The sequence below is a fragment of the Scylla paramamosain genome, chromosome 6 (genome assembly GCF_035594125.1).
Source record: "Scylla paramamosain isolate STU-SP2022 chromosome 6, ASM3559412v1, whole genome shotgun sequence".
In the NCBI taxonomy this organism is placed as follows: Eukaryota; Metazoa; Arthropoda; class Malacostraca; order Decapoda; family Portunidae; genus Scylla; species Scylla paramamosain.
Window position 1 is genome coordinate 11,589,326 of NC_087156.1, and position 27,880 is coordinate 11,617,205.

The window sequence follows — 27,880 nt, forward strand, 5'->3', positions numbered from 1 at the left end:
GCTAGAACAGACTCTGGTGCCAGAGCCATTACGATACTTGGACCAAAGTTATGGAATACACTGCCCACCAATGTGATCAATTCTGAAAGCCTTTATGCTTTTAAGTCTAGACTTAGCGAAATTCTTTTAAATAATTATTAGTCAATGTTATCATAGCACAATTATTTTAAATGACGTTTACTAAATGTTTAATACAGAGTAGCAAAGAAATTTTGAGTCAATCTACTTTTTATTGTGTGTGTGTGTGTGTGTGTGTGTGTGTGTGTGTGTGTGTGTGTGTGTGTGTGTGTGTGTGTGTGTGTGTGTGTGTGTGTGTGTGTGTGTGTATTTTATTTGCTATTATATATTAAACATGACTACCTATGTTAACCAATCTGTAAGAATAACCATGTCTCATGGAATAATAAAGAATCTGAATCTGAAATCTGAATCTCTCTCTCTCTCTCTCTCTCTCTCTCTCTCTCTCTCTCTCTCTCTCTCTCTCTCTCTCTCTCTCTCTCATCATTTATCTCTGCATAGGAATGACTATTAAATGCCTTGACTGTTAAGGTTTGTAATGAAACCTGATATAATAATAATAGTAATAATAATAATAATAATAATAATAATAATAATAACAATAATGATAATAATAATAATAATAATAATAATAATAATAATAATAATAATAATAATGATAATAATAATAATAATGATAATAATAATAATAATAATAATAATAATAATAATAATAATAATAATAATCAAACAGTTGTAATGAAAACTCCAGTACATCTGGTTTCATAGAGTTTATACCAAGCCTCCAGTACTTCCCCTACATAAGGGCTTGATTGAGTACCTTACCCTCTCCCGGCCCTCTAGTCGTCCTTCATGGAATCCGATGCTCATAATCATATTAATTGATCTATCATATCAGCTTCGTCTCTCTCTCTCTCTCTCTCTCTCTCTCTCTCTCTCTCTCTCTCTCTCTCTCTCTCTCTCTCTCTCTCTCTTCAGAACTATCAATATACAGAATAGCAGGTTCGAAGTATTCTGTGATCGTAAGACTCGGCCTCATCAGACAGTGGGAGCGCTTTTATGTTGCTCTGCTTCCCTGCAATAATATTTAATGACAATGAGACTTTGGTTGTTAATGAATGTGCCATCAGCACGTGCAATGACTGACCGACAGACAAATACACACACACACACAAACACACACAGTATCCAAGCTGCTATCTGCTGCTATCCAAAAGCTGCTTGACTGTTTCCGTCAGCTTTACCAAATTATTTATAGCTAGGATCTTCTTTAGGGCACTCAGGAGACTACAGTCACTACACGTGACCTCTGCACTAAAGAAGGAATAACAAAGGTACATCTACCACAAATACCTATTTTATTTCTATGTTTTTTTTTTTTTCCAGCAATCTGTAAATCTGCGTGGCTGCTGCTCAAGGTGGCAAAGCATTAACAGGAGCTGAGAGTGTGGTGGGATGGATGTTTTGACAGTATCTGTCCCTTTCTCTCTCCAAGTAGATATTGTAGAGTACCTACCAAATTATCTATAAAAATAAGACGTCTACATTCTGGCACAATGAACCATGTTATTTGACACGTTTGGTGATAACGCCAGTGACAATGAGTAGCCCTGCACACTAAGGATAGTTTCCATATATTACATATGACCTAACAAATAGAGGTATCTTAGCATCACGTCAAGCCATGCATACCAACCTTACCGACACAAAACGTGATCAGGCATCGGGTTTTGTATTGTTCATTATGCCACAGTTCGCGCCACACTTTAAAGATAGTTTTCGGAGATACTGTACATTCATTGGCTGAAAAGTTCTTTATACAGTCATACAGATCAGTTACTTTCAACTTGGGTCCACTTAGACTAATATGTATGAGACTACACTTTTATTTGAAATATTTAGATGCAGGTTCTACTTTATGCTTCTGTTTATCCTACTTAGTATTAAAACAAGAGTGGGATTTCATTAAGTTTATAAAGGAACATTACTGAATGCTGTTGACGAGACAACGATGAGACAAATTCTTATTTCAGTTCTACATCACCAGTGTTTACGGCTTCACTCCAGAACAGGACTCCCTAATCTCCTCTCATCCCAAGCAAAGCCTCTTACGAGTAAATCGTTTCGTTATTGTCAATCTATTATCTGTTCTTTATATTCAAGAGAAAATATGGAAACAGTTGAATCTACTTTTCTATATCATGTCTTCTGGGTTGTGACTGATTTCTTTCTAGCGTCTGCAGCTTAAGAGTGTCAATGAAGAATAATGATGCTATTTCACTGAACTTAAAGCTTTCACTGTTAGGACTCTCCCTCTCTCTCTCTCTCTCTCTCTCTCTCTCTCTCTCTCTCTCTCTCTCTCTCTCTGTCTGAAACCATATCTTGCTCCCAAGCAGAATTCACCTTCTCTCTTTTACCCATCTTTACTATATTTCAATAAGTAAAGCTATTTCCTAAGAAGTAACATCCTAACAATCCTCCTTCAGCTTGAGTAGCAACACTAATTTTATTGCAAACCTTCCAGTTCGACTTCGCTTAGATTACCTTACTTAAGGTTTCCAGTCAAGAGATACCCTGCCATGCCTCGCCTCACCCTCCCTAACACTCTGCCAAGGCAATGATTCCCTTGGTACCATCGCCGCGTGTACCAGGATGACAGAAAAGCCGACAGTCCATAGGATACACTGCTAAGCCATGCGCAGATTAGCTCCGTTAGCGTAAGTCCGAGAAGACGAGCAATTCAACTGACCTTGGAAAACCTTGAGCTGAAGCAAGGAGGGTAAGTAGTGTGTCTAGAATATGAAGGTGGTAGTTAAGTGAGACTGAAGAGGAGGAACACAAGTCATGTTGCGATTGATGGATAAAGGCAAACAAGGGAGAGGGTCGCAAAGAGGAAGCGAGACGCAAGGCGCCTTCAGGCCAGTCACTGCTGGTGTCCCTCACCTCCCCTTCCTGCCTCGCTCCGAGGTGAAGGGGCCACTACCACCGCTGCCTCAACACTTACACTACCTTTGGGTCTCAACACTGAAATGCTTGAATGAATGGGAATGAACAAGAAATTAATGGTCACTTAGAATTGCTTATAACAAGTACATGTTACTAAGTGTTTTAAATCAATCTGTCTGTCTGCGTCTGTTTGTTTATCTCTGCCTCATATGTTCACTATAAAGTTCTGTAAGAATGAGCATCCCAATTTCTGTTGCTTTGTTGCAGTGCATATATTTGTATCAATGGTGTGTGTGTGTGTGTGTGTGTGTGTGTGTGTGTGTGTGTGTGTGTGTGTGTGTGTGTGTGTGTGTGTGTGTGTGTGTGTGTGTGTGTGTGTGTGTGTAACATTACGAGTGGAACAATATTTACGAGTATGAGTCAGTAGGTCTGTCTTCTGGTATATTTAGTAGTTTTAGGAAATCAATGACAACTACGTATTGTACCTGAAAAATGGCATACCGTAAATACGAGGCTATGAAAGAAAAAATATAGTTAGGTCACTATGTACGAGTATGCATTTTCTTCACTTACAGTAATTGTTATCACAAAAGAATATACGAGTAACGGAAGAGGCATACGTTTATATTATGCAAACATTATGCTGTATTAATATCCCAATGACTAATTCAGTTGGATTTTTGGTTAAGTACTCGCTGCAGGGCACGGTAAAATATTTATTAAAGTGCTTTACAAAAAAAATTGTGCAAATATACTCTTTAGAATGAAATATACCAGTTTCTGCCGCTATTTAAAACTACTTTGTCCATGTCTGTGTCTGCCTGCATATCCATCTGTCCCTCTGTCTATTTGTCTGTTTCTCTGTCTGCTTGCTTGCCTTCTATTTTTGCCTGCCTGCCTGTCTGCCTGCTTCTTTGCCTGCCTATCCTCTTCAAGTTAGGCTGACTATTTCCCTGTCACCCTGTCTGTCTGCCTGCTTTCTTTCTTTCTTTTTTGTATGTCCATCCACCTCTTTCCCTGCCTGTTAGTCTGTCTGCCTCCTTGCTTGCTTGTTTGCTTGCTTGCCTCCCTGCCTGTTTGTTTGACCGTCTGCCTTCCTGTCCGCTTTCTCTCTCTCTCTCTCTCTCTCTCTCTCTCTCTCTCTCTCTCTCTCTCTCTGATGATTACCTAAACAATTCAAAACATTATTTAAACCACAACTACGAAACACCAAGGTACTTGAAGGCTTGTCTGTAAGTGGTATCACGCTCCTATACAATCATGATTTGCGCAGCACACCCTCCATAGTAGGTTGGCAGGCACTTCCCACACGTTAAGGAGTCTTTCTTCATTTCACTCTCTAATTTAAACTTTATGCAAATGAAATTAAAGTTCAGGATTTAAATGATCACTTACTTTCTTCGCGCATAACAAAAATGTGCTGGACAAATATAACGAAAAATATTTACATAAAAAAAAAAAACAATAATAATATTCGAGCCACACTTCACAGTAACGAAAGCTTTCATAAATAAAGGAAGATATTGCAAAGGTCGCACTGAAATATTATTTATCACCGTACAACTACCATACCTAATTCCCGGGAGCAGACTCAAGCAGGATATAAAAAGATGAAAGACCAATAAATAGCGGTAGAGAGTCATGAGAACATGGCAATTCATCAAGGAACTCCCGAGAGAGAGAGAGAGAGGAGAGAGAGAGAGAGAGAGAGAGAGAGAGAGAGAGAGAGAGAGGAGAGAGAGAGAGAGAGAGAGAGAGAGAGAGAGAGAGAGAGAGAGAGAGAGAGAGAGAGAGAGAGAGAGAGAGAGAGAAGGATAATATGAAAAATAGGGCCCTAAGGAGGGCAGGAGGCATGCAGGCAGGAAGGAAGGAAGACAAAAACAAGTATCAATACAATAAACATAATAAATAATAATAAATAATAAACAAAAATAATGATAGGGAGATACATTACATTGCACGTGTATCTAAGAGTAAACATTACTCACAGCTCACCAGCACTCCCCGGCACACAGCTAATCCTGGCGCTAGTGAGGCTCTGAGGAGGAAAGACGCTTACTTTCCCTTGGCTTACAAATGAAAGTGTGCTCTACCGTACCTCCCATCAGGAAGCCACGCTGATGGGCTATTAAAAGATGGAGTGTGCTTTTCAGTATTTCTACTTCAGGAACACAGCCACTAGAAAAACTAATTGCTTACTGTCCAAGGCAGGTACAGAGATAGATAGATAGATAGATAGATAGATAGATAGATAGAGAGAGAGAGAGAGAGAGAGAGAGACAGAGAGAGAGAGAGAGAGAGAGAGAGAGAGAGAGAGAGAGAGAGAGAGAGAGAGAGAGAGAGAGAGAGAGAGAGAGAGAGAGAGAGAGAGAGAGAGAGAGAGAGAGAGAGAGAGAGAGAGAGGGAGGGAGGGAGGGAGGGAGGGAGGGAGGGAGGGAGGGAGGGAGGGAGGGGAGGGGAGGGAGGGGAGAGAGAGAGAGAGAGAGAGAGAGAGAGAGAGAGAGAGAGAGAGAGAGAGAGAGGAGAGAGAGAGAGAGGAGAGAGAGAGAGAGAGAGAGAGAGAGAGAGAGAGGGAGGGAGGGAGGGAGGGAGGGAGGGAGGGAGGGAGGGAGGGAGAGAGAGAGAGAGAGAGAGAGAGAGAGAGAGAGAGAGAGAGAGAGAGAGAGGAGAGAGAGAGAGAGAGAGAGAGAGAGAGAGAGAGAGAGAGAGAGAGAGAGAGAGAGAGAGAGAGAGAGAGAGAGAGAGAGAAAAAAAAAACTAATTATATATAGAAATGAAAACGAAATTAAATTGGTTAACTTCCCAGCCACAACCATCGCCGCCACCTCCACCACCACCACCACCACCACCAGCAGGTCGCCGCCACCAGCTTGAACCGCAGTCAAAGGGAGCGCCATACATGTGCTTAATTTCTGGCAGGGTTTTTTTTTTTTTTTTTTTGCAATTACCGTAGGAAACTTGAAACGCCGTCTTGATAAATATTTTACCTCAAATCCGCGGGTAACAGTGTTTGTTTGTTACAGATTAAAACTCCTTGCCTCCAGGAAATGAGGGCACCTCATTTCATCTATTTTCATTCTTTCCTATAAATTTTCCTTCGGGTTTTCCTTCTCTAACCCAGTAAGGTATTTACTTCAGATTTTGTTTCCTGTACGGCTTATGACGGAGGGGAGTGGAGGGTGAGGAGAGAGCCTTCTGCTTTGCTGTCCTTTTCTTCTACTATCACCTTAGTAGCCCTAGGACAGATCATCTCGTGAGAACCGCAAGGTTTGTTGTGGCCTGTATTTCTATGTAACTTTATGTAACTCCCTCGCTGTACACACACACACACACACACACACACACACACACACACACACACACACACACACACACACACGTTAATTAAAGAAATGCTGTTGTTCTGTCATGTATCCGGTATATTTTGTTTTGTTCTCCACAGGTAACAATTAATGTGGTGCTTTTCCCGTTCCAGTTCTCTGTGACCTCTGGTATTCTTTTAGCCTGTCTTTTTACTCTGACAGGCGATGCTACTGTTACGACGACGACGATGAGAACGAGGACGACGACGATTAGAGGCACCGCACGCACGACGACAAAAACGACAGTGATGATTTTTGTAAAGTTAAGCACTAGTAGCAGCAGCAGCAGCAGCAGCAACAGCAGCAGCAGTAGCAGCAGCAGCAGCAGCAGCAGCAGCAGCTATAGTAGCAGCAGCAGCAGCAAGCAGGAGTAGTAGTAGTAGTAGTAGTAGTAGTAGTAGTAGTAGTAGTAGTAGTAGTAGTAGTAGTAGTAGTAGTAGTAGTAGTAGTAACAGTAGTAGTTGCTCCTTTTGTTGTTGTTGTTGTTGTGGAAGGAAGGAAAAGCAGCAATACCAACAACAGCAGCAAGATCAGCGACGGCAACAGCAGCACCAGCAGCAGCAGCAGCAGCAGGAGCAGCAGCATATTTAGTGTAATAATCTCCAACAGATAAAACACGCGGTGAGAAGTAACACGAGGCATCCTGGACAAACACCTGTCCACCTCGGCCCTGCAGGAGCTAAGATAGAGAAAATGCATTTATAGTTGTTCAAGTGTCCAGCTTAGGTTACAGAGGCGTAGGTTAAGTCAGCCTGGTTGCATGGTGCACACCAGGATGCATGATATTTTTCAAAGGTTACCCAGAATTGTTGGCTACATGGAAGTGTACATGACATGACCAGTGTCATGAGGAAGAAGAAGTAAGTTGCCATACTGCTTAGTATGAAAAGATATAAATTGTGATTAAAGTATTACAAATTCATGTATTATATTGGTATATTACAGTACACTCAAACGCAACCCGCGCCTCATGTGTTTGAGATGTGGCGTTTTAAGACCAAAGAAAAAAAGTCAAATATTCATGTAATTCTTTTGTAATCAGTTGTCCAAGGCTCAAGTGGACAAAAATTTATTAAATTTATTTAATTTAAAGGATGGATGGATTTAGAAAAGGTGGAAATACTGAAAAAAAGAAATAAATAGAATAACATTCAATAAATTATGAGAAAAAAAATTACGTAGTAATAAGACAGTCTTCTGCAGGAGAAGAAAAAGAAGAAGGAATAGGAGGAATAATACAGCAACATTCTCGCATGCATTGTTGAAGTTGAAGTGTGGATGTCTGAAGCAGCAGCTTTGCCTGGCACTTTCACAGTCAGTCCCCTAACTGACTCCCCTGAGTTAGCGTAGTTTCCTTTCAAGGAATTCTTTTTTTTCTCTCTTTCTCTCTAAACACAGCCTATCACAGGTCGAACTTTGCCTGGCGCCAACGGAGATTTGACCAGTCGTAGTTTACATATATATATTTCTTCCTCTGATGGCGGTGACGCTGCTGCTTCTTCCTCTGAGAGCAGTGGTGGTAGTTCTTTTTCTCTGCTTCTTTTTCTTGATTTCTTCCTCTGATGGCAGTAATGCTGCTGCTGCTGCTGCTGCTGCTGCTGCTGCTGCTTCTTCTTCCTCTGATGGCGTTGCTTCCTCTTCTTGTTCTAAGACAGTCAGTTTGATGGTCTGAGTTGGTAGGTGGTAGGGTAGACAGAGTGGAGAAAGTAGGAGGTGCTGCACACTCACCTCCCCTGCTCCCCAGTCATAATTCAAGTCAGGTTGGTGGAAGACTGGGGAGGGGTAGGGAGGTGCTGCACACTCACCTCCCCTGCTCCCCAGTCATAATTCAAGTCAAGTTGGTGGAAGACTGGGAAGGGTAGGGAGGTGCTGCACACTCACCTCCCATGCTCCCCAGATTACATTTGTAACATCTGTCAGGTTGGTTATTTTTGGAGTTGCCAGGGTCAGTCAGTCAAGCCCAGGGAAGTGCTACGCACTCACCTTGCCAAGATCAGAGGGGTGGTGGTGGTGGTAGATTTGGAGCTGGTAGGATGAGTCACATTGGTGGTGGAAGTCAAACTGGGAGACTGGGAAGGGTAGGGAGGTGCTGCACACTCACCTCCCATGCTCCCCACGGTCAGTCAATTTGGTGGTCTGTTGCCAGATTAGAGTAAGATTTGTAAGTCAGTCAGGATGGCTGTTTTTAGAGTTGCCAGGGTCAGTCAGGCTGGTGGTAGGGAAGTGCTACGCACTCACCTACCCTGGACAGGGTAAGATGTAGGGATGTAGGGATCAGAGTCACAGTGTCAGAGAGTTGCTCTTAGAAGTTGCCAGGATGAGTAAGGTCAAACTGGGAGACTGGGAAGTGTAGGGAGGTGCTGCACACTCACCTCACATGCTCCCCAGGGCCAGTCAGTTTGGTGATTACATATCTGTAAATCAGGCAGGTTGTTTGTTTTTTTGAGCTGCCAGGGTCAGTCAGTCAGGGTCAGACAAGGGAAGTGCTACGCACTCACCTTGCCGAGATCAGAGGGGGTGGTGGTGGTGGTGGTCTGTACAGTTGGAGTTGCTCTTTGGAGTTGGTAGGATGAGTCAGATTGATGGGAGACTGGGAAGGGTAGGGAGGTGCTGCACACTCACCTCCCGTGCTTCCCAGGGTCAGTCAGTATGGTGGGTCTTTAGAGTTGCCAGGATGAGTCACAGGAAGTGCTACGCACTCACCTTGCCAGGATCAGTTGCCAGGGTGGGGAGTACTGGAGTACTGGTGGTGGTCTGTACAGTTGGAGTTGCTAGAATGAGTCAGATTGTTGGTCAAAGTCAAACTGGGAGACTGGGAAGGGTAGGGAGGTGCTGCACACTCACCTCCCGTGCTTCACAGGTGGGGTGGTGGTCTTTGGAGTTGTCAGGATCAGTCAGGTTGGTATTGATTTATTTTTATTATTTATTGTTGATTGCCAGACTGTCACTTTTATTGACGGGGGGAATTAGGAGTTTTTTGGTTTTTACTTTATTTATTTTTTGTTAATTTAATTTTATTTATTTATTTTATTTTATTTTCTATTTTTTTTTTTTTTCTTTATACCTATATATATTTTAATCTTTTTGGTGTGTTAGTCCGTAGACTTGGGGAGAGAAGGGAAGTGCTGTGCACTCACCTCTCTTGCTCTCCCGAGGTCCGAGGTGGTAGGGTGGTTTTTATTTTTATTTTATTCATTTATTTACTTATTTGCTTTATTTATTTATTTTATTTTATTTTATTTCATTTATTTATTTATTTATCTAATTTTTTTTTTTGCGTGGAAGGTTGGGAGAGAAGGGAACTGCTATGAACTCACCTTAATTTTTATTATTATTATTTTTTTTTTTCCTATCTTTTGCCTGGTAGGTTGGGAGAGAAGGGAAGTGCTATGCACTCACCTTTATGTTTTTTTTTATTTATTTTTTCCTGTTAGGTGTAGAGAAGGGAAGTGCTATGCACTTACCTTTATTTTTATTTTTATTTTTTTTTTTTATTTTGTTTTTTTTTTGTTTTTATTATTTTTTGCCTGGTAGTCCGTAGACTTGCCAGGGTTAGGTAGGGGAGAGAAGGGAAGCGCTGTGCACTCACCTCCCTTGCTCTCCCGGGGGCGGTAAGGCGGTGCCTTCCTCCCCTGGGGAGGGGTAGGGAGGTGCTGCGCACTCACCTCCCTCCTCCCCGTGGGCAGCTCCATCACCGTACCTGTGTGTTTGAGGCACACATGGTGATGGAGGGATGCTCTTTGAAGGTTTTTGTGAGTTCCGAGAGGGGGGTTCGAACCTACGCGCCCCTCACTTCCCTCACGCCAAACTCCAAGTGCATCACTCTACCCACTGGGCCACGAGAGCCCTTTTTCTTTTTTTTAAAGTTGGTCTATTTCCCCATCTTCCCCATCTTTTTTGTAAAGTTGGTCTATTTCCCCATCTAATGTTCACGCCAGTATGTATTAAAGAATTATGATGTGAAATAATTTCATTACGTTATTTATTTATTTCATTTTCTATGGGATATGACCGCTGGCATCCCACACACACTGGGTTCCCAAGACTGTCACTACGCCATGAAACCCCAACGGTAAACAAGATATATTTGAACACATGATTTCCCCTCCAGTGTTCATGCAGCACCAAAAGTTCAATAAGAAAAACTGCTGCTGATTCTAAAGTGAGCGTTCATGCCCACAGTGATAATTAGATAATTGTTGACTTGTGGGAGTATGTCGTGGAGTGCAAATAGCAGTAGGTGAGATCAGAGAACTTTACAGAGGCGGGCATTCCTTGTGTCTGGAGTCGCCTCCTGGAACCCTCCCCTGTGCTGCACCACCACCACCATCACCAACAACAATAACAACAACACAACATTACACCTGTCCCATCCTGCAGCACGAGAATGACTCAGCCCAGAGAACCACGGATTGCTTTATTCGTAATTCACGTCCACTCTCAACATAGACATCAATCAAATTGTCATTGAAAAAGCTGGTGAAGCACTCACTTCTTCACACAGGCTTTACTACCTCTCAGCAGGATAAAAGCCTGGGAGGAACTGGGAGGAAGGGCGGCGTCGGGAGGGATTAAGAGAGAGAGGGTAGGGGGACCAGCGGAGGCTGCAAGTGTGTTTATGCTTCATAGGTATAAAAAAAAGAATACTGCATGAAAAAGAAGAAAGACCTGTGCCCCTCCCACCCCTGCTCCCCGCGTGAGACGATACGTAGTGAAGTGGTACTGTTGTTGTTGTTGTTGTTATTATTATTATTATTATTATTATTATTATTATTATTATTATTATTATTATTATTATATATTATTATATATTATAATCATTATTACTATTATTATTACCATTATAAATATCATCATTACCGTCATCATCGTCAGCAGCACCATCATTGTAGTGTAGCGGGTTTGTGTCCTTTTATTTCCGTGTGGCATCTTGTAAGTTGTAAGTTTTGATAGTTCAGTATTTGTAACGATGGAGACCTTGTTTTTTTCTTTATTTTTTTAAGCAATGCACGGTGTCATTGGCATTTACATCTATATTTTCTACTGTTTTTTTTTCTCTCTTACTTATGTACAGAATCTATTTGTTTTGCAGAAAAAAAAAAAGTCCAAACAACAACAGACCAAGAGGTTCTTACAAGTCTGTTTGGGTGACTGTTTAGGTGGTGTTTGGGTATTCTACTCTATTAGTGGTAGGCAAAGGATAGCACAGAAGAAGGGTCCTTCCATCCCCCACTCCCTATCCCTCCAGGCAAGGCTCACCTGAGAAAGGAAATGGTACCATGTTGTATAGAAATAAAAAACAACATGGAATGTGAGAGGAAACTAAGAAAGAGAGGAGGACTACTTCTACCACATACAATCTACATGCCAGCACGGACAGTACGGAGTGAACGTGTTCGTTATTCAGACATGAACAATGACAACCGGGAATTAGTGTCTACATACTTGTCAAGACAGGTTTTCAATGAGTGTACAGTACCTGAGTTAACGACGCTTGATGGAACACAATTCCACATATTTATGACACGATTGAATTAAATGTTTGGCTTCATTTGTTTGAAATCGCTTACCTATTATTTGCTATTGTTTCTTGTAACATTAGACATGTTGAGTCTTAGGAAGAATTCGGGTCTCATATTTGTGAAACCCTTAAAAGTTTGGTAAAGCAATATCAGATCCCCTCTTAGCCTGCGTTTGGATAGGGAGAATAGATCTCGTTCTTTAAGACATTCCTTGTAGGGTTAATTGCGAAGCTTTCAAGTAATTTTCGTTACTCTACTTCATATTGTCTTTTTTTTTCTAATTTCTCAATATTCCTTCTGTAGTAGGATGACAAAAACTGTACATTGTATTCAAGATGAATACGTACAAGTGAGTTGTACATGGCCAGATTTTTTATTTATTTATTTTTTTCAGATTTAAAGGTAAAAGATCTTCTTAATGAAAACTATTAATTTATTGGCAATTTCAATGACATCGGTACAGTGTTTGCTTGGTTTAAGATCTGCTGTCACTAAAACTCCCAGATCTTTCTCAGGATCCAAACTATTGATGGGGGATTACTTTTTATAATTTTCCAGCAGATTGCTATTTCCTGTATTTAATACGTGGCATTTATCAAAATCAAAGTTATAAGCCACGTTTCACACCATTCAATGAGAGTGTATACATCATTTTGCAAAATTTGACGTTGGTTTGGTGTCAGTCTTGTTAGCAGTTTTAGTATCTGTCAATTTTGACAGTTTACTTCTGATTCCTTCGTCTATGTCATTGATATATGTTATGAAGAGGATCGGTCCTAAGATTGAACACTGAGGAACGCCACTACTTACATCAACCTAATTTGAAGAATTAGCGTTCATGGTGACCCCCATACCACAATATATATTGTACTGTAAAAAAAAAAAAAAAAAAAAAAAAAAGAAAACACGAAAGAAAACAAAATAAGGAAAAAGAAAGAAGTGAAGCTAAAATAAGTCAGAAGAAATAAGAAATGGAATGTTTATAGTGATTGATGTGTTGCTGATATCATGTGTGTTTTTCTCACTGAACATTAATGGCGCCGACTGAATATTTGTTGTGTTTGTGCATGTGATATTGTCTGTGTTTTGCACGATGATTGCGTTGATCAGTGAATATGTTGAAGATATAAGGTAACACCTAATAACTTTGAATGATTTAAAGATGAATGCGAGTGAGAAATTTTGAGTTGTAAGAAATGTAAATAATTAGTAGTTATTAATTAAAATATGAAAATGTTTGTGAGTTTTACAGTAGCATTTATGAACCAATTCCTTGCAATATCTCAGAACACGACACGTTAATTCAGTATGTCTGTCTGTCTATCTGTCTCTCTCTCTGTCTGTCTGTCTATTTACCTAATCCATTTTCTACTTACTGAACTGTTTATCTACCCATCTATTTATATTTATATCTAATTAAATACTTATTAATTTATTCATCTATCTATCAATCTATCTATCCATCCATCTGTCCATCTATATATCTATTTATCAGCCAGTCGATCTATTTAACCATTTACCTATCCAGCCATCTATCTATAACTCTACCTGTTCAACCAGATACCTATTCATTAATCAATTCGTCAGACCAACAACACATTTCTCTATCTGCGCCTGAACATACTCACCGATCCATCTCCCCGTTCACCGCCACTGTACCGAGATAATGCACCCTCAATACACTCCTATACTCGGCGGCGGCTAGGCAACGCTATTTCGACATGTTCCACTAAGCATCCCTCCAGTTCCTCCCACAGCTCCCTGCTTATAAGGGGAGACCAGGCCCTGCTAATACTACGAGACGGGAGGAGGAGGGGGATGAAGAGGAGGGGCGTCTGTTGCAAGCATTATGTCGGCAAAAGGAAGGATGGAACATAAGGGAGAGAGGATGAAGGATGGTGGAGCGAGGGAAGAGAAGAAAGGAATTCCTGAAAATGGGAGAAGTTGAGAATGAGGTGTGATGTTGTTGTTGTTGTTGTTGTTGTTGTTGTTGTTGTTGTTGTTGTTGTTGTTGTTGTTGTTGTTGTTGTTGTTGGTGGTGGTGGTGGTGGTGGTGGTGGTGGTGGTGGTGAGGGACAGGAGATTAATTAGGAATGATTAGTGGTGGCGGGGGTGAGGTATGGGACAAAATCATGGTGGAGTGGAGTGTAAGCTGTGGTGATGGTGACGGTGATGGTGATGTTGTGGTGACGAGGATGAGCTTGTGCGTGAATGATTACTGATTAGTGATGACAGGTTAATAGAGCGTCAGTTTATATTAACAGCCACTGGACATGATACATTACGGACAGCTGGTGTGCAGTGGAGGGAGCGTGTTATTATCATAGTCTCCAGATCACTTATTAGAGTCTAGAATAGATCATAAGGGTAACAATTTGGTTACAGTTTAGAATACCACTTAATTTCCGCATGGTAAAGAGTGGATGGAAAAGAGAGTTAAATCAGGTTGGTTCATTTAGTTAGGAAGGTGTCTTGATACTCGTCGCTTATAGCAACTCAAGTCATACGGAGGTGAGTAAACATATATGATGAGTTCAAGTCATAACAAGTTTGGGAAGTTAGATAAAAATCAGGGAGAATTACGGAGTTTAACTGTAAAAGGGATCAAAGAGTGAAGAGGCCAGTCAACTCTCGCACTATTAAAGAGAAAACAAGGGCTGAAAGTATGTGAAAAGCCTAGTTGTATCAGAGCGTGTGTTTCATGAGCAGGGCTGAACTGTAGCGTTTGGATTGCTTTGTATTCATGGTGAGGGGAATCACACCAGGGGAGGGATGTGATACGTTAATAGGAGTGTTTGTATGCGTAATAAAGTGACACAGTAATGGATATGGAACGTGCCACATTGATTGCTTTGCATTCATTTTAAAGGGAAATCATGCCACCAATGAAATGTAACACGTTATTTGGAATTTTTATCCATGAAAAGAACCGTAGTAAGGCAGTTCAAGGAAGCATTAAGTGGTAGTCAGATGACACTTGATCATAAAAGTAAATGAATACTTAACTCAACGCACAAAAAAAAAAAGTACTGAAATTTTAAAGAACACATGCTTCTCTCTAACGAGCATCACTCGCAAGACCTGCATTACATTCAGTCCCCTAACCTAACCTAACCTAACCTGCATTACATTCAGTCCCAGTAACCTAACCTAACCTAACCTAACCTAACCTAACCTAACCTCAAGAGCCCTTTTAAAATTATTTGACCTTTCCACATGAAACAGTCACACTGGAGAAATGGTTCTCAACTGGTGGTCCACAGTGACTCTTTAGGGTGGTCCACAGGATGCCTACTGTATTTGCTGATAAAAATTAAATGGAACATTCAGTATGAAGAATTTGATCAAAATGAATAACTACTATTATTACATTTCTATTTAAGAGAACCATTGACAGTCTAAGTTGTAGCTGTTAGGTAATACTTCGAGTCACTTCTAAGTTTAATCTACAACGAATGTTCAAGATTCACGCCGCCATCCGGGACCAGGGCCTGAGAACATACTTGTACTATACGCATCAAGGTGACGAGCCATCCTGTTAATTTCTGTCAGCTTCCACGCGGCTACACGAGTCGTCAAGCACTGTGGACCACCGTGCCTGTGGCCACTGGCCACCGAACTGCAGTGTTGATTAGTTGTATTAAACCAAAATTTAAAGGGTCCAAATTTTCTTTTTGTTTTAGTTAGTGGCCCGTGGCCTGAAAAGAGATGAAAACCACTGCAATAGAGAGTAATAACGGCATTAGCAAAAGCGTCCACTTCAAACACCCTTTTGTCTCTGCCTGTGGGCGCACAAATTACCTCAATGTTACGTCACAATGAATAAGACAAGTGAAAAAGCTTTCTTTCTCTTAAATTTGAATACCGTCTTTTCGGAAATATTGATTTTTTTATTTTATTTTGTGCAATAAGAAAGAAAAACTTGTGCAATTTTCAGAAGAGTGAAAAAATCTACAATTCACCCTAAGGAGGAGGAACAGAAAAATTATGAACTCTACCACCACCACCACCACCACCACGTCCACCACCACATCCTCCTCCTCCTGATCCTCCTTTTTTATTTTGCTTAGGAATAATGATAAAATCTCACTTCATTCTTTCCAATCAAAATGCAGCCAGTTTTTCCCACACTGCACGATGGTTTTCCCACGCCGGCACAAGCACAAGGGCGTGTCAGTTTGGCAGAAGTCATACACTGCTCCAGCTTACTTTACTAAATGGAAGTTAATCTACATTAATTCCAAAGCGATATGTAAAGACCTGTGGGAGTGTTTCTGTTTTGATTATCCATTGTAATCACATGTAATCCTCATTTTCTTCGTCCGCATTCTCCTGTTATTGATCAACTTTGTGATTTTAAGTACTAGAGGTCAAAGATGCAGGGGATAACCTGTGTATGCAGCCTCTAAAGGGAAAGTACACAAACCCAGTGACCGAAGCTGTGGCCTGATTGACTGCCGCCTCCCTGGAAAGCGCAACGCAAGGATGCTGCACCACCCCTCAACAACCAAACTGTGCCTTCACCTGCGCTACGCACACACCACATCACACAACTATCATGCATTTACACTCTCCCTCACAAACAAAAGTAGACAGACCACAACTCTTTCCTTCACTATTCTCTCAAGTTCTATGTGGTTTTTCTATACCACGTGGTATCAATTCCTGTATCTTGTCAGCTTCTGCTGGAGGGATTGGTGGGGAGGAACCTTCTGTACTATCCTGTATCTCCCAATAATAGTTAATATAGAATAATTATCCAAACAGCCTCGTCAATACCTCAAGATTTGGTCTTCCAGTGCATTCCTTTGTATTCCTTTGTATTCTTTCCTCCTCCTCCTCCTCCTCCTCCTCCTCCTCCTCCTCCTCCTCCTCCTCCTCCTCCTCCTGCTGCTGCTGCTGCTGCTGCAGTAAGTGATGCCTCATGAATAACACGTGAATATGTTCTTAAACCACTCAGTGACATCATAATTCTAGCTAAGACAGAGAGAGAGAGAGAGAGAGAGAGAGAGAGAGAGAGAGAGAGAGAGAGAGAGAGAGAGAGAGAGAGAGAGAGAGAGAGAGAGAGAGAGAGAGAGAGAGAGAGAGAGAGAGAGAGAGAGAGAGAGAGAGAGAGAGAGAGAGAGAGAGAGAGAGAGAGAGAGAGAGAGAGAGAGAGAGAGCGTTCTAGGCCAGAGAGCCACATCAGTCCCCTTCCCCCCACCCCCACACCCCAGCAACACACCTTAAGCAACCATTCTGTAGACGCATCACGGGATCATTTTTAAGAGCAATACTGGATGACCATTAGGGGAGCCACACTCCACGGCCACACGCGGGTCTGTCAGGAGGAAGGGGGCGGGCAAGAGGGGCAGGCGGACCATACCAGCGTGTAGGGTCAAAACATATCACGGCAAAAAGGAGATAGAGGAAGTGAGGCTATGTTTTAATCCTATACATTATTAAAGACAAAAAAAATATGGTCTATATGAATGAAAATATGGAAAAGAACTTAGATTTTTTCCTTTCTACAGACAAATTAAAAGGAGACGGAGGAGGTGAGGCTAAAGTTTACCCCTATTTATTGTTAAAAATTGTTCTCTGTGTGAGGATATGAAAAAGGAATATAACAACAGTATGATATTTTTTTCTTTTCCTTTCTGGACAAACTTGCTTGTAGCTAGAAACATATAATAACAAAAAGAAGGCAGACAAAAAAGAGAATAGTGTTTTACAGAGTAAATCGTTAAAAAAAAAAAAAAAGGTTTTGTATAAATCAAGATATGAAAAAGCAGTATTAAATGGTACTTTTTTTTTCGCCTAGGGACACACGTGGAACACACTTGTCAAGTTAAATGAACATAAAGTGGAAATGCTGAAGATAAACAAAATAATGGAGGAACACTGAACCTTTCACGAGAATGGAACTGTTGATATTACTGGGATTTTTATTTATTTTTTCTAGTGTACATCATTATCCCAGACTACATCACCACAACTACATCATTCCATCACAGCGTAAAGGGAGAGACTATAGTGGTGATGATGTCACTGTATTTATGCTCTACAAGCTGCATCACTTTAACAAACTTTAGGCGCTGTATCATTACAAACACAACTCATCACCCACAGCAGAGTACCACACTAACATCCGACATTACCTCACCCTCCTGAGCCAATAACCTGCAGGGAGTGCCACAGCCCCGCCAGGCTACATAGAATACAAGCAATCACCCTGAGAGCGCACCCCGTCACGTGGCTCACTCTAATAGAAGCTTACAGTGTAGGGAAGCTGCCTCTGAGCGTCACATAATCCTGCACGCCATCCAGACCACGTTACGCTATGCCTCCTCCTCCTCCTGCTCCTACTCCTCCTCCTCCTTGTCCCCGCCCGACCACTTGCCTTCCTCTTTTAAATACAACCTGCACGCCCCACGCAGGGCATGGAAACACTAGCCCTTCGCCGTACATTTGGCCGTTTGCTCTGCTCTCAACACCCACACTGCTGCACGTCACCGAGAGAGAGAGAGAGAGAGAGAGAGAGAGAGAGAGAGAGAGAGAGAGAGAGAGAGAGAGAGAGAGAGAGAGAGAGAGAGAGAGAGAGAGAGAGAGAGAGAGAGAGAGAGAGAGAAATATTCATGGCAAAAAGTAAATTCTTTCATACAAATGCACCACATTAAGCGCCTCCAGCGTAAGACTGTATAATTATCAGGCAGGAAGCGCGGCAGTAAACACGTGAAGTCTATGGAGAAGCCAGGGCGTGTTTCACTTGCTGGTCTTGCCTCTCACTTTTTAATATGTTTTCTTTTTTTTCTTTTCTTTTTTTTTTCTTGCATGGATTGACAAGGTGTGGAATGATAGCAAGAAAACATAAGTAATAGAAAAACTGAATTGGTGTCACTCCAGCTGCTAATCCTGCTCTTTACTACTACTACTACCACTACTACAACTACTAGTACTACTGTTATTAACATTAACACCTATTACGACTCAAGAAAGCTTTATTTTTCTCCAACCCTTTATGCTTCTTAAAATTATGGAACTGCGTTTGGAAATAAAAAATCAAATAGCCAAACACAAAAATCAATTACATGCAAAACAAATTGTACAGCTGAACTTGAAACACTGGAGTAAACAATGCAATACATGTTTAATTTAGAGTCAGTATAAAATGGTATTCTAACATTTGCATATAGCCACTACTTATACTCCCACTCTCATATCTTCTTGGCGAATGGCAAACAGAGGAACAAAAAAATATCTTTTCAGTTGCCGCTTCCATACATACAGACAAAAAAAAAAGAAAAAAAAGTCACTAATAAAAAATCTAAATATGTTTCTGGAAGTGCCTCAATACTCTTAAAACAACTAGTCACAGGAAGGGGAAAAAACAGAAACAGGAAGAGAAATCCAGAGTTTACCAATGAAGGGGATGAAAGAATGAAGATATTGCTTAACTCCTGGACTACTGAAAGGGAACGGAATAAAGGTGAAAGTCTTGTGTAGCGTCAGCGTGGGGAAGGAGACACGCATGCTGATGGCAAATTCAGAAGAGCAGTAACCATAGAAATAACAACACAAGACAGACTTCCCCCATTTTTTTCCATCTTCATATACTTGTGTGCATTTTTTGTAGCATATCAGTGTATTTGCTATGGTAAGCTCAGTAGGTATGAAATGTTCTCTAGGGTATGCATTAATTCATCCATTTATTTATTTATTTATTTATTCACTTATTTATTATCTATTTATTTCATATTCTACTTTTCATAACCACATTGTATTGAGAGGCACTTTTGTGACTCGCTTTTTCCTTTACATTGAGAAATTACTTGTTTATTACAGTACAGCATAAAGCAAGTGTCTACAGTGAGTCAGACACTTTGTCAAGCAGCCTTACCTTACATGCACATGGAATAACATAGGCAAACATGACAAGCTTCACTTAAATATAAACCTAAAAATGGAAGGACATACACTGTGCTACAAAAACAGCTCCGTCCCCGTCACTCACCGGTAAATTGTGAGTGTGTCAGGAGGAGCAGGAAAAAGCCAGTCCACGTCGTCTGGCCGTGAGGAAGGAAAAAGGTCCCACCACTGCTGCATCCGACAACACAAACACAAAATCAGAGAACTGTGTTAAAACCTAAAAGCAAAGAGAAAAAAAATAGTGTTTCTTCACCAATAATGAAACAAAGTCCGGGATGCTGTTGCTTCTGCTCCTGCAGCTGCCATATTGTGTGTGTGTGTGTGTGTGTGTGTGTGTGTGTGTGTGTGTGTGTGTGTGTGTGTGTGTGTGTGTGTGTGTGTGTGTGCAAAAGTCTTACTCCTTAGGTGTCTTTAAGGGAACTTCCTTACTACACTGTAAAAAATAACTGTTGTTTTTACAGTATTTTTCCCATAAATACTAACAGGAAATAACTGTAACCAAGATTTACAAATCCAACTATTGTATGTGACATGAATCTTGGTTGTGATGTCTTGAATTTCTTGGCTCAGTCCTTGTTAACATTTAATAGGCAATGTTGAGTGTGTGCCGAGACACCATAAGCCTCCATATTATGTAAATAATATTTTATCAAGATAGAATTAAATACAGATAAGCACTGTAAATCGAAGCAACAGGGTGTCTGTAAATGTAGGATTTTTTTCTTCGTTGCTAAGCAGTTGTCTTCGATGTTATTCTTCATGAAATACTTGAAATGTAATACTTATTCATTGCTGTTATACAAATAGCCTTAAAAACATGCTTTAAATGTTTTTTTTTCTTTATTATTTGTCATGTGTATTGTTTATTGCGACACGTGGCACTGTTACTGAAAACTTGTCATGTAGCGCCTTTGTATGTCGATGTGCATTTATCATATACAAATATTTTTACCTAAGGTGATGATGAAAATTATTCATAATGAAATGAATAGCTCAAACGTTCTATATAATATTTCAGTGACGCAAGGTTACTTCAACCTAGTAACTTCAGTAACCAGAAGATGGAATATTCTACTCTGGGGAGACATACAAGGTAAGAAATATATTTTGTTATCTCAGTTGAAACATTTAGTAGTATGAAATTTTGAGGAAGTATGATGAGAAAAATAATAAAAGCATAGGAGTAGTAACATGCACATCGAGATTTCCAACTGTTGAACAACCAATTTTTTTGTTTATGAATACGAGGTGCCCGCCAAACGCCAGTACGAGACCAGTAGCTACACCTTTTTTATCCTGCACTGAGTGAGACCCAGGCCTGTACTTTCATCAAGCTTGATACTGTCAGCTTACTGTACTCCTGGGACACTAGAGGCTATGTTGACGCTGTTGTTAAGGATTAACTATACAGCCTCAACAAAAACACCACGAAGGGCATAGCCAGCCAGTATTCTACCTACCTACCTCCTAAAGCCCCAAGTCCTAAGAGCCTTGCATCCAACAACATTCCTGGTCTACTCTCTCATATGTAAGTGACAATTCAATAGTTGGTTAACCTCAGCTTGTAAGCCATGTCATTACTAAGTGTGTTTATTTGTGCATGATGTATACTCATTTTTTTATTTACCTAATATAAATTATGTTTATGCATGATGTCATTGGTAAATTAGATTATTAACTAATGTGGCCTCATCTGCACTCTTAGTTTGGTTAGTTTGATTGTATATCTATGTTAAATTATGCTGGTTTGGCTAGGTTAGGTTAGTTAGGTCAGGCTAATTTGGTTTGGTTTGGTTATGGTGGTTAGTTTCATTAGTTTGTTAGGTTGGTTACCTAGGTTAAGTAGTAGTCTATTACATCCGGCTGGTGGGCACGGGTGAGTGGAAGACTGATGAATGAGTGGAAATGTAGTGCAGTTTGTTCCATGAGTTCACTACAAATCTTAGAAAAAAGTATGTTTCTTAAGTGTTGTAATAATCTCTGAATACCTGAAGGGCAAGCACAGTTAAGTACTACTGATTTTTTAGTAATTACTTTTGTGTCATGGATTCAGAGTCTTCATGTCCTCTCTGTAATCATGTATCAAGGTCAGTGAAAAATTATGTAAATCATTGCCTGTTGCATTTAAATTAATACAGAAGAGTTATCAAATGCCCATTAAGGGATTCCAAATGGACATTTTCATCATATGCAGGGCTAAAGGCTCATATATACCAAGACCATCAAGAATGTAGGTCAAAAAGTGATGAAAAATTGTTGATCTTAAGTCTCCATTTGAAATTACAGTGTAAAACTTTTTTGTGCCAACAAGTTTGTGATGGAATGAAGGATTTATTAAAGCATTTAAGACAACACATTGATGATGGCACCAGGATTCAGTGCCCCTTTAATCAGTGCTCCAAAATGTTCTCAAAGACAACCACATTTAAATCACACATAAGTAGGCATCACACATATCAAACAGTTAAGGACTTGCCATCTGAAATGGTCTACTCATCAAATTCAGACCTTTGTGATGACTTGTCACCAAGCTAGAAGGTATCCAGTACAACAAGAAATGACATTAATGACTTGGGAGGGACCAGCTTATCATTTATATATATATATATATATATATATATATATATATATATATATATATATATATATATATATATATATATATATATATATATATATATATAACCAAAGGAGGTGTAATATTGCAACCAGGAGCAGTGTAAATAATTGTAGTTTTCTTATCATTTTACCTTTGACAAAGTTATTAATTGGTTCTCTTATGCTTAATGAACAGGAAGGGGATGTGTGGGTATTTGTTCTAAAAATTATGATAGAGAAGTATCTTGTGGTCTATAAAAAAATATGTTATCATTATTATTACCTGGTCTTTTGTGAGAGAGGCTTTAGGAAGAGGAGGTAAAATATCTACTGCAGTTCTGCCACAAGCATTGATTGGTGAGGAAGGGATGAAGATGCTAGAGACAAGTCATGAAATCCTTACCAGGTGGCTGTTATTTTTATTTATTTATTTATTTTTAATACTTTCAGGAGAATCAAGGTTTACTACAACAAGATATATGCTGTCAATTGATGGTGTTGTTGTCACTGAGCATATTGCCACATTTATCACTGGCCTAACTATTCTGTTGGCCTCCTATTACAACTTCAATATAAGGTACCCCATGGATTCTGCATCAAAACTCGAGTTCATTCAAAGGTAATTCATATATATATATATATATATATATATATATATATATATATATATATATATATATATATATATATATATATATATATATATATATATATATATATATATATATATATATATATATATATATATATATATATAACATGGATAAATCTGTCCAGAACACCTCTAGTGTTAACAGGCAAGACATATTGCTTTTCTTTTGCTAAAATTACTAAGCTGAGATTCATGTAGCTCTGTGTTATGTAGTTACAGCTTGCATATTAGAATTACAGTTTTTAAGGATATAGATAAAATTTACATTATTTACAATGTGTACTGAATAGTACATTACCCTCCATCACTACAGATGTTTTGTTGGTATCAATCCCAAATGGGGGAGCAAGATAGAAGTAAAAAAAAACATTGCAAAAGGCACTCTGAAGTCCATCCGAAGGTCCTGTCCCTGATTAATGGTATTGCTGATGTAGACTGGAGGAGCTAAATCCCACCAGGTAATGTTTATTACTTATGAAAACATTGCTTTATCATTATGGAGATTAATCATTATTATTTTCTTTTAAGAAATCTTGGAACACTTATATTGGGTTTTTGTTAAGTGAAAAATAAGCTTCCAGGAAGTCACATGTATTACAGTGTCTTATTTACCATTTAATTTTACCTCACAAAAAAATTAATTTGTTTGATTACTAATTTTATTAGAGATGCTATGAGTGTGTTATGACGGTTAGATTGCTTTAATGTGCTTGTGCCTGGAAAAAAGGGGCTGGTCATCCCTATTTGGAAACTTAATGGGCCATCATTCATTTAATTTATTTCTTACCATTGACTTCAGTAGAACTAAACAATTTGCCATGTAGTATATACCTTACTGTTTATATGAAGTACTTGTATTGTGCGTTCAAGACTGAAGACAACAATGCAACTTTTGTATCATGTTTTCATTATCTTAACTATTGCAGATGCTGTCAGCCACTAGAGGGGAGGAAACTAGAATTGTGATACACAAGTGGATAAAACTTCTCTTCCAGTCTTGGTGATGTACTTAAATAATGCTCTTTTTTTAATGATGTGTCAATGACAATTATAATGGTTATGCTGTAAAGGTCATGTACTCAAATGCCTAGGTTCATATATATTTTTTCTTCTGGAATGCTCTTATTAATGGTGTAATGATTACAAAGGTGATGATGACGATGATGTCAAGTTTTCTCCATGCAAGTATAATGATGATTATAATGGTGGTGATGATGATAATAATGCAAGTTTTCTCCATGATTGGTGATGTAAAATTAAATACCTAGGTTCAATTATTTTCTGGAATGCTCTTTTTTATTTGTGTACGTAATGATTATAATGGTGATGATGATGATGATGATGATGTAAAGTTCTCTCCAAGCTGGTTGAAGTATAGTTAAATGTCTAGGTTCATTATGATTTTTTTTTTTTTTTCTGGAATTCTCTTTTAATGAAGTGTAATGATGATGATAATGTAAAGTTCTCTCCATGCTTGGTGATGTAGTGAAATGCTTAGATTCATTATTATTTTTATTTATTGATTTATTATTTTTTAGGAATGCTCTTTGATGAAGCGTCAAGTAACTGATTAAATTGTATAGTGTGGTTTAGTGGAAATATTTTTGCAAGTTTGTCTAATGTATTTTTAGTTTTAAAAATGTGCTCAGGTAATTTCTCCTTTTACCTCATTTTGATTTTGAAGCCTCTTATCTAGTTCATCTTTTACATGAGAATATGAAGATAATGTAGGTTGTCCATGTCCTAACCCGATGTGCTGTTGGATACATTGTGTTAAATAAAATCTTTCTCTTATGAATTTTGTAACATTTATAACTTTTCCATGGGCAGTAGGACAGCATTCAGGTTCCCATGTTTCTTATTACTGATGCTGTGCTTTCTCTAAAAGGATGTTTATTTTTCTTTTTTTTATTATTATTATTTTTTTTTTTTTTTTTTTATTCAGCTTGGTTATCAGATTCCTTACACATTTTAGTCCTTGCATTCCTTCTGTGTTTCTCTCATAAACACATACAGTTTAAATAATACCTTGCTTAATTTCCCAAGACTGTTTCAGATACTGGAAGCAGTTAATTTATTTTCATATACTTTGGTTCAGGTGAAGTGATTTCCGACAGAAGTAATGAAATATTTTTGTACTTTTCTACATTATCAGGTAGATATGTGATATACTCAAGATCTGTTCATATAGAAAAGAATATTTAATATTCATAAAAAAAGTCCTCAAAATGCCTTAGTAAATATAAGTTCTACTGAGTCAATTATGATTTTAGTATTTATTTACTTAAATTGTTGTTAAATGTAAAAAATCTCATGAGTGCTGAATAGTCGCATTTCCGCAGTATGCCAATCGCTCCAATATCCAGACTGTCAGTATCCAGACTCATCATTATACAGACAAGTGTCCGATTGGCTATCGTGACAGTAAGAGTTGCTATCTGGAGGGTAAGGGTCACTATTCGGACAGTAAGTCATCATCCAGATGTTTTACAGTCAGGTACACCCCTATCCAGACCTTGCAGTCTCCAGATAGGCCTTTGACTAATAACTAGGATGGATATTGGAGAGTTTACAGCATTTTACTGTTGTAATTAAAACATTGCTATTGATTCAGGACATAATCCTCAATATATCAAATTTGCTCTATCAAACACTGGTTTCTTCTGATATCTGCTCTTTTCTGCATACAGTGAACTCTTCAGTTTATCATAAAAAGTCTGTGTATACCAGCTGCCCACTGCTCTCAGTGTGCCTTTTGTTTACATGCTGACCATCTGGAGGAAACAATATACTCCTGCCTGGCTGCCAGTCAGTTGACCTTTTGAACTGTTGCTCAGTGTTTTTTTGTTTTTTTGTTTTTTTTTTTGTATGTAGGGAGGACACTGGCCAAGATCAACAAAAATCCAATGAAAAAAAATGCCCACTGAAATGCCAGTCCCATAAAAGAGTCAAAGCAGTAGTCAAAAATTGATGAATAAGTGTCTTGAAACCTCCCCCTTGAAGGAATTCAAGTCATAGGAAGGTGAAAATACAGAAGCAGGCAGGGAGTTCCAGAGTTTACCATAGAAAGGGATGAATGATTGAGAATACTGGTTAACTTTTGCATTAGAGAGATGGACAGAATAGGGGTGAGAGAAAGAAGAGTCTTGTGCAGCGAGGCCGTGGGAGGAGGGGAGACATACAGTTAGCAAGATCAGAGGAGCAGTTAGCATGAAAATAGCGGTAGAAGACAGCTAGAGATGCAACATTGCAATGGTGAGAGAGAGGCTGAAGACAGTCAGTTAGAGGAGAGGAATTGATGAGATGAAATGCTTTTGATTCCACCTTGTCTAGAAGAGCAGTATGAGTGGAACCCCCCCCAGAAAGAGATGTCTCAGAATGCCTAACTTCATTGAAGCTGTTTCAGCAAGAGATGAGATGTGAAGTTTCCAGTTCAGATTATAAGTAAAGGGCAGACTGAGGATGTTCAGTGTAGAAGAGGGGGACAGTTGAGTGTCATTGAAGAAGAGGGGATAGTTGTCTGGAAGGTTGTGTCAAGTTGATACATGGAGGAATTGAGTTTTTGAGACATTGAACAATACCAAGTTTGCTCTGCCCCAATCAGAAATTTTAGAAAGATCAGAAGTCAAGCGTTCTGTGGCTTCCCTGCGTGAAATGTTTACCTTCTGAAAGGTTGGACATCTAAGAAAAAGACATGGAAAAGTGCAGGGAGGTATCGTCAGCGTAGGAGTGGACAAGACAAGAAGTTTGTTTTAGAAGATCATTAATGAATAATAAGAACAGAGTGGGTGACAGGACAGAACCCTGAGGAACACCACTGCTAATAGATTTAGAAGAAGAGTGACCGTCTACCACAGCAGGAATAGAACGGTCAGAAATGAAACTTGAGATGAAGTTACAGAGAGAAGGATAGAAGCCATAGGAGGGTAGTTTGGAAATGAAAGCTTTGTGCCAGACTCTATCAAAAGCTTTTCATATGTCCAAGGCAACAGCAAAAGTTTCACCAAAATCTCTAAAAGAGGATAACCAAGACTCAGTAAGGAAATCCAGAAGATCACCAGTTGAGCGGCCTTGACAGAACCCATACTGGCGATCAGATAGAAGGTTGTGAAGTGATAGATGTTTAAGAATCTTCCTGTTGAGGATGGATTCAAAAACTTTAGATAGGCAGGAAATTAAAGCAATAGGACGGTAGTTTGAGGGATTAGAACGGTCACCCTTTTTAGGAACAGACTAAATGTAGGCAAACTTCCAGCAAGGAAAGGTAGATGTTGACAGACAGAGCTGAAAGAATTTGACTAGGCAAGGTGCAAGGACGGAGGCACAGTTTCGGAGAACAATAGGAGGGACCCCATCAGGTCCATAAGCCTTCCGAGGGTTTAGGCCAGCAAGGGCATGGAAAACATCATTGCGAAGAATTTTAATAGGTGGCATTAAGTAGTCAGAGGGTGGAGGAGAGGGAGGAAGAAGCCCAGATTCGTTCAAGGTAGAGTTTTTAGCAAAGGTTTGAGCGAAGAGTTCAGCTTTAGAAATAGATGTGATAGCAGTGGTGCCATCTGGTTGAAATAGAGGAGGGAAAGAAGAAGAAGCAAGGTTATTGGAGATATTTTTGACTAGATGCCAGAAGTCATGAGGGGAGTTAGCTCTTGAAAGGTTTTGACACTTTCTGTTAATGATGGAGTTAAACCAAGGTTTAGAAGGTTTCGGACAAGAAAAAGAGTGAGAAATGTACACCTCCATGCCAGACACTATCACCTCTGTTATACGCTCAGCACACAAAGACAGGTCTCTGACACGGAAGCAGTAGTCATTCCAAGGAAAATCAGCAAATTACCTTCTCAGGTCCCCCCAACTAGCAGAGGCAAAATGCCAGA

The 27,880-nt window shown here is 39.5% G+C and overlaps 1 protein-coding gene and 1 long non-coding RNA gene across 8 annotated transcripts in view; one reads left to right on the forward strand and one right to left on the reverse strand.

Annotated features, from left to right (window-relative positions):
* Positions 1–27,880, reverse strand: part of LOC135101306 (uncharacterized) — a 164,409-nt gene that overhangs the window by 105,136 nt on the left and 31,393 nt on the right. The gene's annotated exons all lie outside the window — the stretch shown is intronic.
* Positions 22,788–24,805, forward strand: LOC135101102 (uncharacterized). Its single transcript, XR_010269023.1, has 3 exons — positions 22,788–22,973; positions 23,320–23,464; positions 23,933–24,805. It is a non-coding gene; the product is annotated as an uncharacterized LOC135101102 (long non-coding RNA).